The 7,211-nt window shown below is 52.4% G+C and overlaps 1 pseudogene; it reads right to left on the bottom strand.

Moving 5' to 3' along the window:
• Positions 1-1,115: 1,115 nt before the first annotated feature.
• LOC147971354 (uncharacterized) lies at positions 1,116-1,884 on the bottom strand (annotated as a pseudogene).
• Between the last annotated feature and the right edge of the window lie 5,327 nt (positions 1,885-7,211).

Below are 7,211 nucleotides of genomic sequence, written 5' to 3' on the forward strand. Positions count from 1 at the left end.
AGCGTAGTCGGCTCGTCGCAGAGGAGTCGGTGCTTGAGGAGGGTGCCTTCTCGGCACCCGGCGGTGAAGTACTCTATAGCTTGGACCTCGTGCACTCCATCGCGGGAATTGCGGAGCTCGGCCCACCGCGTGAGGTCGTCACGAGTCGATTCGTTGGGCCCTTGGACGCACAAGGAGAGCTGTCGGGGCTTAGGAGCCCACTTGTAGGTGCTGGTGAAGTTGCGTATGAAGGCTTTAGTGAAGTCTAGCCAGCTATTGACACTGTAAGGCTTGAGGCTGTTAAGCCAGGTGCGCGCCGTGCCTTGGAGCATGAGGGGCACATATTTTACGGCAACACGCGTGTTGCCATTTGCGATGCTAACCGCGGTGGAGTAGTCGATCAACCAATCTTCCGGCTTCACGGAGCCGTTGTACTTGGGCGTGTCTCTTGGGACCGAGAACCCTTTGGGGAAGGGCTCGTCGCGGATGCGGGGACCGAAGCAAGACGGGCTGACATCATCTTCTTCTTCCAGGGCCAAGGATCGCGCAAGGCGGTGGATCCGGTGGCGGGCATCATTCTCGCCGACTCCTTCGCGGCGACCCAGCCGGCCGCTGAGAGTCGGGTGCGTGACAGGCGGCAGGGTAGGGTATCTCTCCCCACGAGGCGGAGGAGGAGGGTTGCCCTGCCACTCCACGTCCCGAGGGCGGCCCTCGGCGTCACGCTCGATGGAGATTCGAGTCCGGCTGCGGCTGGCAGTCGACTCCTTTTCTTTTCTCGCGCGGGTGTTGCCCGCGGTTGGTGTTCGGGACGTCGCGCCGTGCTCTCGACGCGAGGGAGGACTCTCGGCATGGACGCCGGCTTCATGCCGCTCTGTGGCCGCGTCGATAAGTTGCTGGATGCGTCTGGTCATGTAAGGGAGCTCATCAGGCCCCGGCCCATTCAACTCGTCTGCGGCCGCCTGGGCGGCGCGCAAGTTCTCGAGCGGCGTGGCATAGACTGGGCGGTCTGCTCCCAGCATGTCGGCAATAGCCGCGCCGTGTTTCTTGACGATACCGACGCGGCTCGGCCCGTCGGGAGGCGGCGTTCCGAAGACGGCTCGGTCGACCTCGCGCGCGGTGAGCCTCGGTGAGGCGTCTCATGGTGGCGAGCCTCTGGCCCTCTGCAACGAGGGCGAGGCGGCGCGCCTCCAATGTCTTGGCGTCCGCGTCGGCCGGGACGGGGACGGACAAGTCGTGCAGCGCCGCCTGCAGAGCATTGCGGGCGTTTTCGCCTGAGGAGGCGCCGTGGCTGATAACCAGTACCTCAGTAATAGCACTGCCACTGCTGTCGGCTTGAGGAAGAGGGTCGTTGATGACCACCACGTTGGTGGGGAAGGCGTCAAGGGATGCCGTGTCTGGGTCGACAAGCATCGGGTCGGTGGAGCCAACTGACTCCAAGTCCGCGGCAAGCTCGCCGCAGACGTGGAGTTGATCGAGGAGGCTGACGAGGTGGCTCTCGGGGCAGTCTGTGCCCGCGTCGGATGCGGGCTCGTCAGAGATGCGAGCCTCGCCAAGAAGATCGGCGAGGCAGCTCGCCGCGCAGGCGTCGGCGACGTCTTGCAGCGCGTCAGGGCAAGCGCCATCGGGCGAGCCAGGCTGGCTACGCACGTTGGGAAGGAAGAGGGTTCCCGTCCACAGCAGGTCTCCGGACAATGGTGCACCTGGCCCCACGGTGGGCGCCAAATGTCAGGTGGTTGGTGCGACATATGCCAATGGATGGCTTATCATTGTGGGAGCCAATGAAACATCGCCGGTGTCTGGAAACGGGATAAGGCAAAGACATGCACGCCGACGAATCTTACCCAGCTTCAGGGCTCTCCGTGGAGATAACACCCCTAATGCTGCTCTGCGGGGTCTGCGCATCATCACTAGCTCGGTGGGTTGCTACAGAATGCTCCTTGAGCTGTTCGGTGAAAGGATGAGGGAGAGCCAGGCGAGACCTCTCCTCTTCTCCTTGTGGCATCTAAAATCTATCCAAAGAGTGATCTCCCCTGCATGGGAACCCTGGGGGTTTAAATAGGCCTACCCCCCAGGGGTACAATGGTAATCCGGCTGGGCGTGGGCCCCAGCCGTTTGTGTCTACGCCCGCCGGCTTCTCCGCCGACTGGTGGGTCCCGCCGACTGGTAGGCCCGCCGGCTGCCGACCCTTTGGCCGACAGGCCGGCCCCACCGCTCGGGGGTCTTGTCGGGGGCTGGTTACTGTTACCTTGCCCCTGGTGACGATGGCTTTGTCGTGGTAAGCATGGCTATAGTGCCGCCGCGAGGCGGCTCATCACTGTAGCCTTACCTTGTCTTGTCTCCTTAATGAAGCACCTCCTTGGAGGGAGAGAGTTGGCCAGCTGTTGGAAGCCGGCCATACCCTTGGCCGACTGTGGGAAGCCTGGCTGCCTTCGGGATCTCCCTGACCAAGGGGGCCCGCCACCCACGGGTCGTACTGACCCCTCGCCGTGGGTGACGTCATGATCATCGTGGCAACAGTGCCGTGCCGGACGGGGATGGCCGCCCTGTACGGTGCACTGTGGCCATGCGTGCGCCGGGATTCGGGGTGGCAGGCTTTATTGTAGCCACGCCCCGTCTTGTCACCGTTATGTGGGTGCAGATTCTGAGGGCAAGATCTTAGCCGCCTGCTGAGGGGCCGGCTCCTGGGAGTCGGCCCTTTTATGGCCGGCTTCTGGAAGTCGGCCTTCTCGTGGTCTTGTTTCTCAAGGATTTCAGGGCTGGGCTGCCTTTGCGCAGCCGGCTTGAGAGGTAGCCGGCAGGGGAAGACGGCCCCATGTCTTGGAAGCTTGGAGGCTTGTTCGGCCTGTAATTTTTCTAAAGTGCCAGGGGAAGCCGGCTAGGCTACCCGTGGTCATTTACTCCGACACTTCGCCAAGCACTACGGAAGAGGAGGAGGAGTTGGAGAGGGGGAGGGCTGTGCCAGGGGAAGGGTACGGCTGCCCTCTCTCTCCCTCACTATATATATAGGGGGAAGGGGGAGGAGGAGGCGCCCTAGGGTTTCCCTAGGGGAGAGGCGGCGGCCATAGGGGAAACCCTATATGTGTTTGGGCACCCCCACCCCTGGGAAACTTGCCCCCCAAGCCGGGAGGGGCGGCTTCCCTAGGGGAGGCGCCCTCACCTCTCCAGGTTACGTGAGATGGGAGGGGCGCACAGCCCCTTAGTGGGCTGGTGTGCCCCCTCCCCTTGGCCCATAAGGCCCCCAACGCTTGCCGGGGCCTCCCAAACACCTTTCATCCAATATATCGATCTTCACCTCCGGTACTCCCAGAACAATTCCAGACTCCAATACCCTTCATCCAATATGTCGATCTTCACCTCCGGACCATTCCGGAGTTCCTCATCATGTTCGGGATCTCATCTAGGACTCCAAACAACCTTCGGTAACCACATACTATTTCTCATAACAACTCTAGCGTCACCGAACCTTAAGTGTGTAGACCCTACGGGTTCGGGAACCATGCAGACATGACCCGAGACACCTCTCTGGCCAATAACCAATAGTGGGATCTGGATACCCATATTGTCTCCCACATGTTCCACGATGATCTCATCAGATGAACCATGATGTCGGGGATTCAATCAATCCCGTATACAATTCCCTTTGTCCATCGGTATGTTACTTGCCCGAGATTCGATCGTCGGTATCCCCATACCTCGTTCAATCTCATTATCGGCAAGTCTCTTTACTCATTCCATAACGCATGATCCCGTGGCTAACTCCTTAGTCACATTGAGCTCATTATGATGATGCATTACCGAGTGGGGCCAGAGATACCTCTCCGTCATACGGAGTGACAAATCCCAGTCTCGATTCGTGCCAACCCAACAGACACTTTCGGAGATACCTGTAGTACACCTTTATAGCCACCCAGTTGCGTTGTGACGTTTGATACACCCAAAGCACTCCTACGGTATCTGGGAGTTGCACAATCTCATGGTCTAAGGAAATGATACTTGACATTAGAAAAGCTCTAGCAAATGAACTACATGATCTTGTGCTATGCTTAGCATTGGGTCTTGTCCATCACATCATTCTCCTAATGATGTGATCCCGTTATCAACGACATCCAATGTCCATGGTCAGGAAACCATAAACATCTATTGATCAACGAGCTAGTCAACTAGAGGCCTACTAGGGACATGTTGTGGTTTATGTATTCACAAATGTATTATGGTTTCCGATTAATACAATTATAGCATGAGCAATAGACAATTATCATGAACAAGGAAATATAATAACCATTTTATTATTGCCTCTAGGGCATATTTCCAACAGCACCATCTTCGGGAATCAAAGCAGCAGTCTGGACGGCATGGGCACCAGGCACCGTGAAGATTTTCGCCTGGCTTCTCCACCATGACAGGCTATGGTGCAACGACTGTCTACGACGGTGGGGATGGCCTAATGGGTACTTTTGTGTCTGCTGCAACAGAAATCTGGAGAGCTCAACACATCTTTTCTGGGACTGCCCATTTGCTTTCCTGATCTGGCAGACAATGTCTTCAAGATCTTGCTATGCAGCAATGAAAGAGAAGTGGGAAACGAATCACACTTCCCTCATGCACTGGGAATGGCTAACTGCCCTAACACCGCCAAGTTTCAGAAAGGGGTTCAGGTCGATGATGCTGTTGATCACCTGGGAGCTATGGAAAGAGAGAAATACGTGCATCTACAGAGGAAAAAATGCCACAAACGGAAGATGTACAGCGAGCCATCAAGGGCACGCTGGAACTATGGCGACTTGGAGGAGCGCGATGCCTAGAGCTCCCATTCGAGGAAGATGTAGTGAGATAGCAGTCCATAGGCTTCTTTTTCTTTTTTGTTCGCTGCTCTTGGCCTTTGTAAACCATGATCACTTGATCACCCATGTTTTTCCCGCTGCTTTCTCCTAAATCAATGAAGCCGGTAACCCCGGATATTTTAAAAAAATGTACAAATTATTTACAAGCAGAATAACATCATGTCACTAACCAATGACAGTTTTTTCTAACATATTAAGAATTGTAACTTAAATCGGAGCATATATCCACTGATCAAGAACTTCGAGATTCTTTGCCTTTGTTTTGTGCCTGACTAGAAGTAGATCTTGTTTGATTTTAAACTCCAGGTTCTACTACTTGATACTTCATTTCTAAACATGAATCCATTCCTTTGCATCCGGATGTTCCAAAAACCCAATATTATACTCCCTGCGTCCCATAATGTAATGTCTTACATTATGGGACGGAGGGAGTAATATCCATAGCCACTTCCTTTAGTAGATTCTGGTGAAGTAGCAGCACTTCATCGTAAAAGGATATACCTCTCTGCTTTGCCGGGCCAATAGAAGACCAACAGTGATGTGCAAATAAATAGCCTCAGAAGAGGTGAAGAACAGATTCCACACAGTTTTCATCGCAAATTGCTCAACTGTAAGAGGGGATGATGAAAGATTTCCTTTTAAGCAGCTCTCTTGTACCGACTTGATAACCCCCAAGTGCAGGGAATCATCATAGCAATTCCTAATGGTGGAAGTGATAAGTATGGAGTGTCGAACCCACAAGGAGCTAACGGTAAGATCAATATTCTCTCAAGTCCTATTTGCCACTGATACGACTCTACGTACACTGAACGTTTGCTTCCAACTAGAAATGAGAAATAAAACTACGTTGTGGGTATGAAGAGGATAACTTTGCATGGTATCGGAGAGCTAAAACATAAAAGTAGGTGATGTTATCATGAAGATAGAATATATTACTAAATATTATAAATAGCGAGTGTGGAATAATGATGGATCAGTGTGCGGAATTGTCCTAGGCAATTGTTAACAAGACCGATAGTCGTCATTGCAATTTCATATGAGGGAGAGACATAAGATAACATACTTTCTCTTCTTGGATCATATGCACTTATGATTGGAACTCTAGCAAGCATCCGCAACTACTAAAGATCATTAAGGTAAAACCCAACCATAGCATTAAAGCATCAAGTCCCCTTTATCCCATATGCAACAACCCCCTTACTCGGGTTTATGCTTCTGTCACTCAAGCAACCCACTATAAGCGAATCATGAACGTATTGCAACACCCTACAGCGGGAATCCCTCACGCTTGCGCGACACGGAGGGCATAATAGGACAACACCAAAATAAAACATACAACTCATACCAATCTAAATCATCAATCAACCCAAAGACAAAGGATATCTACTTAAAACATCATAGGATGGCAACCCATCATTGGATCATAATATGTGGCATAAAGCACCATATTCAAATTGGGATTATAGCGCGGTGCGGGAGAGTGGACCGCGTAAAAGAGATGAGGATGGTGATGTTCATGAAGACGATCACTGCAGCGATGATTCCCCTCCCGATGGCACTCCGGTGCCACCGAGAGAGAGGAGGAGAGGTTCTACCCCTTGTGCTTCCTCCTCCATGGCCTCCCCCCTGGATGGGGAGAGGTTTTCCCTATGGTCCTTGGCCTTCATGGTGATGATGGCCCCTCCGGGATCCTCCTCCATAGCCTCCGGTGATGATGGCCCCCTCCGGCAGGGTGCCAGAGAGGGCCTAGATTGATTTCTCATGGCTACAGAGGCTTGCGGCGACGGAACTTCTGATCTAGGTTATTTTCTGGAGGTTTGGGCATTTATAGGAGAGGTTGGAGTCAAGAACAAATCAGGGGGACCCATGGGAAGTCCACGAGGCACATGGGCGTGCCTAGGGGGTGGGGGCACCCCCCACCCTCGTGGGGCCCACGAGACTCCCCTCTGGTAGATTTTTGTTCCAGTATTTTTTATATTTTCTAGAAAAATTATTCATTGATTTTCATCGCATTCCGAGAAATTTTATTTCCGCACAAAAACAACACCACGGTTGTTCTGCTGAAAACAGTGCCAGTCCGGGTTAGTTCTAATCAAATCATACCAAAATCATATAAAACTATTGTAAACTTGGCATGAATACTTCATAAATTATAGATACGTTGGAGACGTATCAGCATCCCCAAGCTTAATTCCTGCTCGTCCTCGAGTAGGTAAATGATAAAAGAAATAATTTATGAAGTGTGAATGCTAGCAAGTGCATAAGTTTGATCAATGATAGTTCCAATAACTTTTTCTAGCATCATTATATGTCATAACAGTAGCTCAACTCATAAAACTTCTCATGATCAAGTAACAAGCTATTCACATGTTAAAGTATAGATCATAAACT

The sequence above is a fragment of the Triticum urartu genome, chromosome 5A, assembly GCF_056163025.1.
Source record: "Triticum urartu cultivar PI428250 chromosome 5A, HENAU_Tu73, whole genome shotgun sequence".
NCBI classification, from domain to species: Eukaryota; Viridiplantae; Streptophyta; class Magnoliopsida; order Poales; family Poaceae; genus Triticum; species Triticum urartu.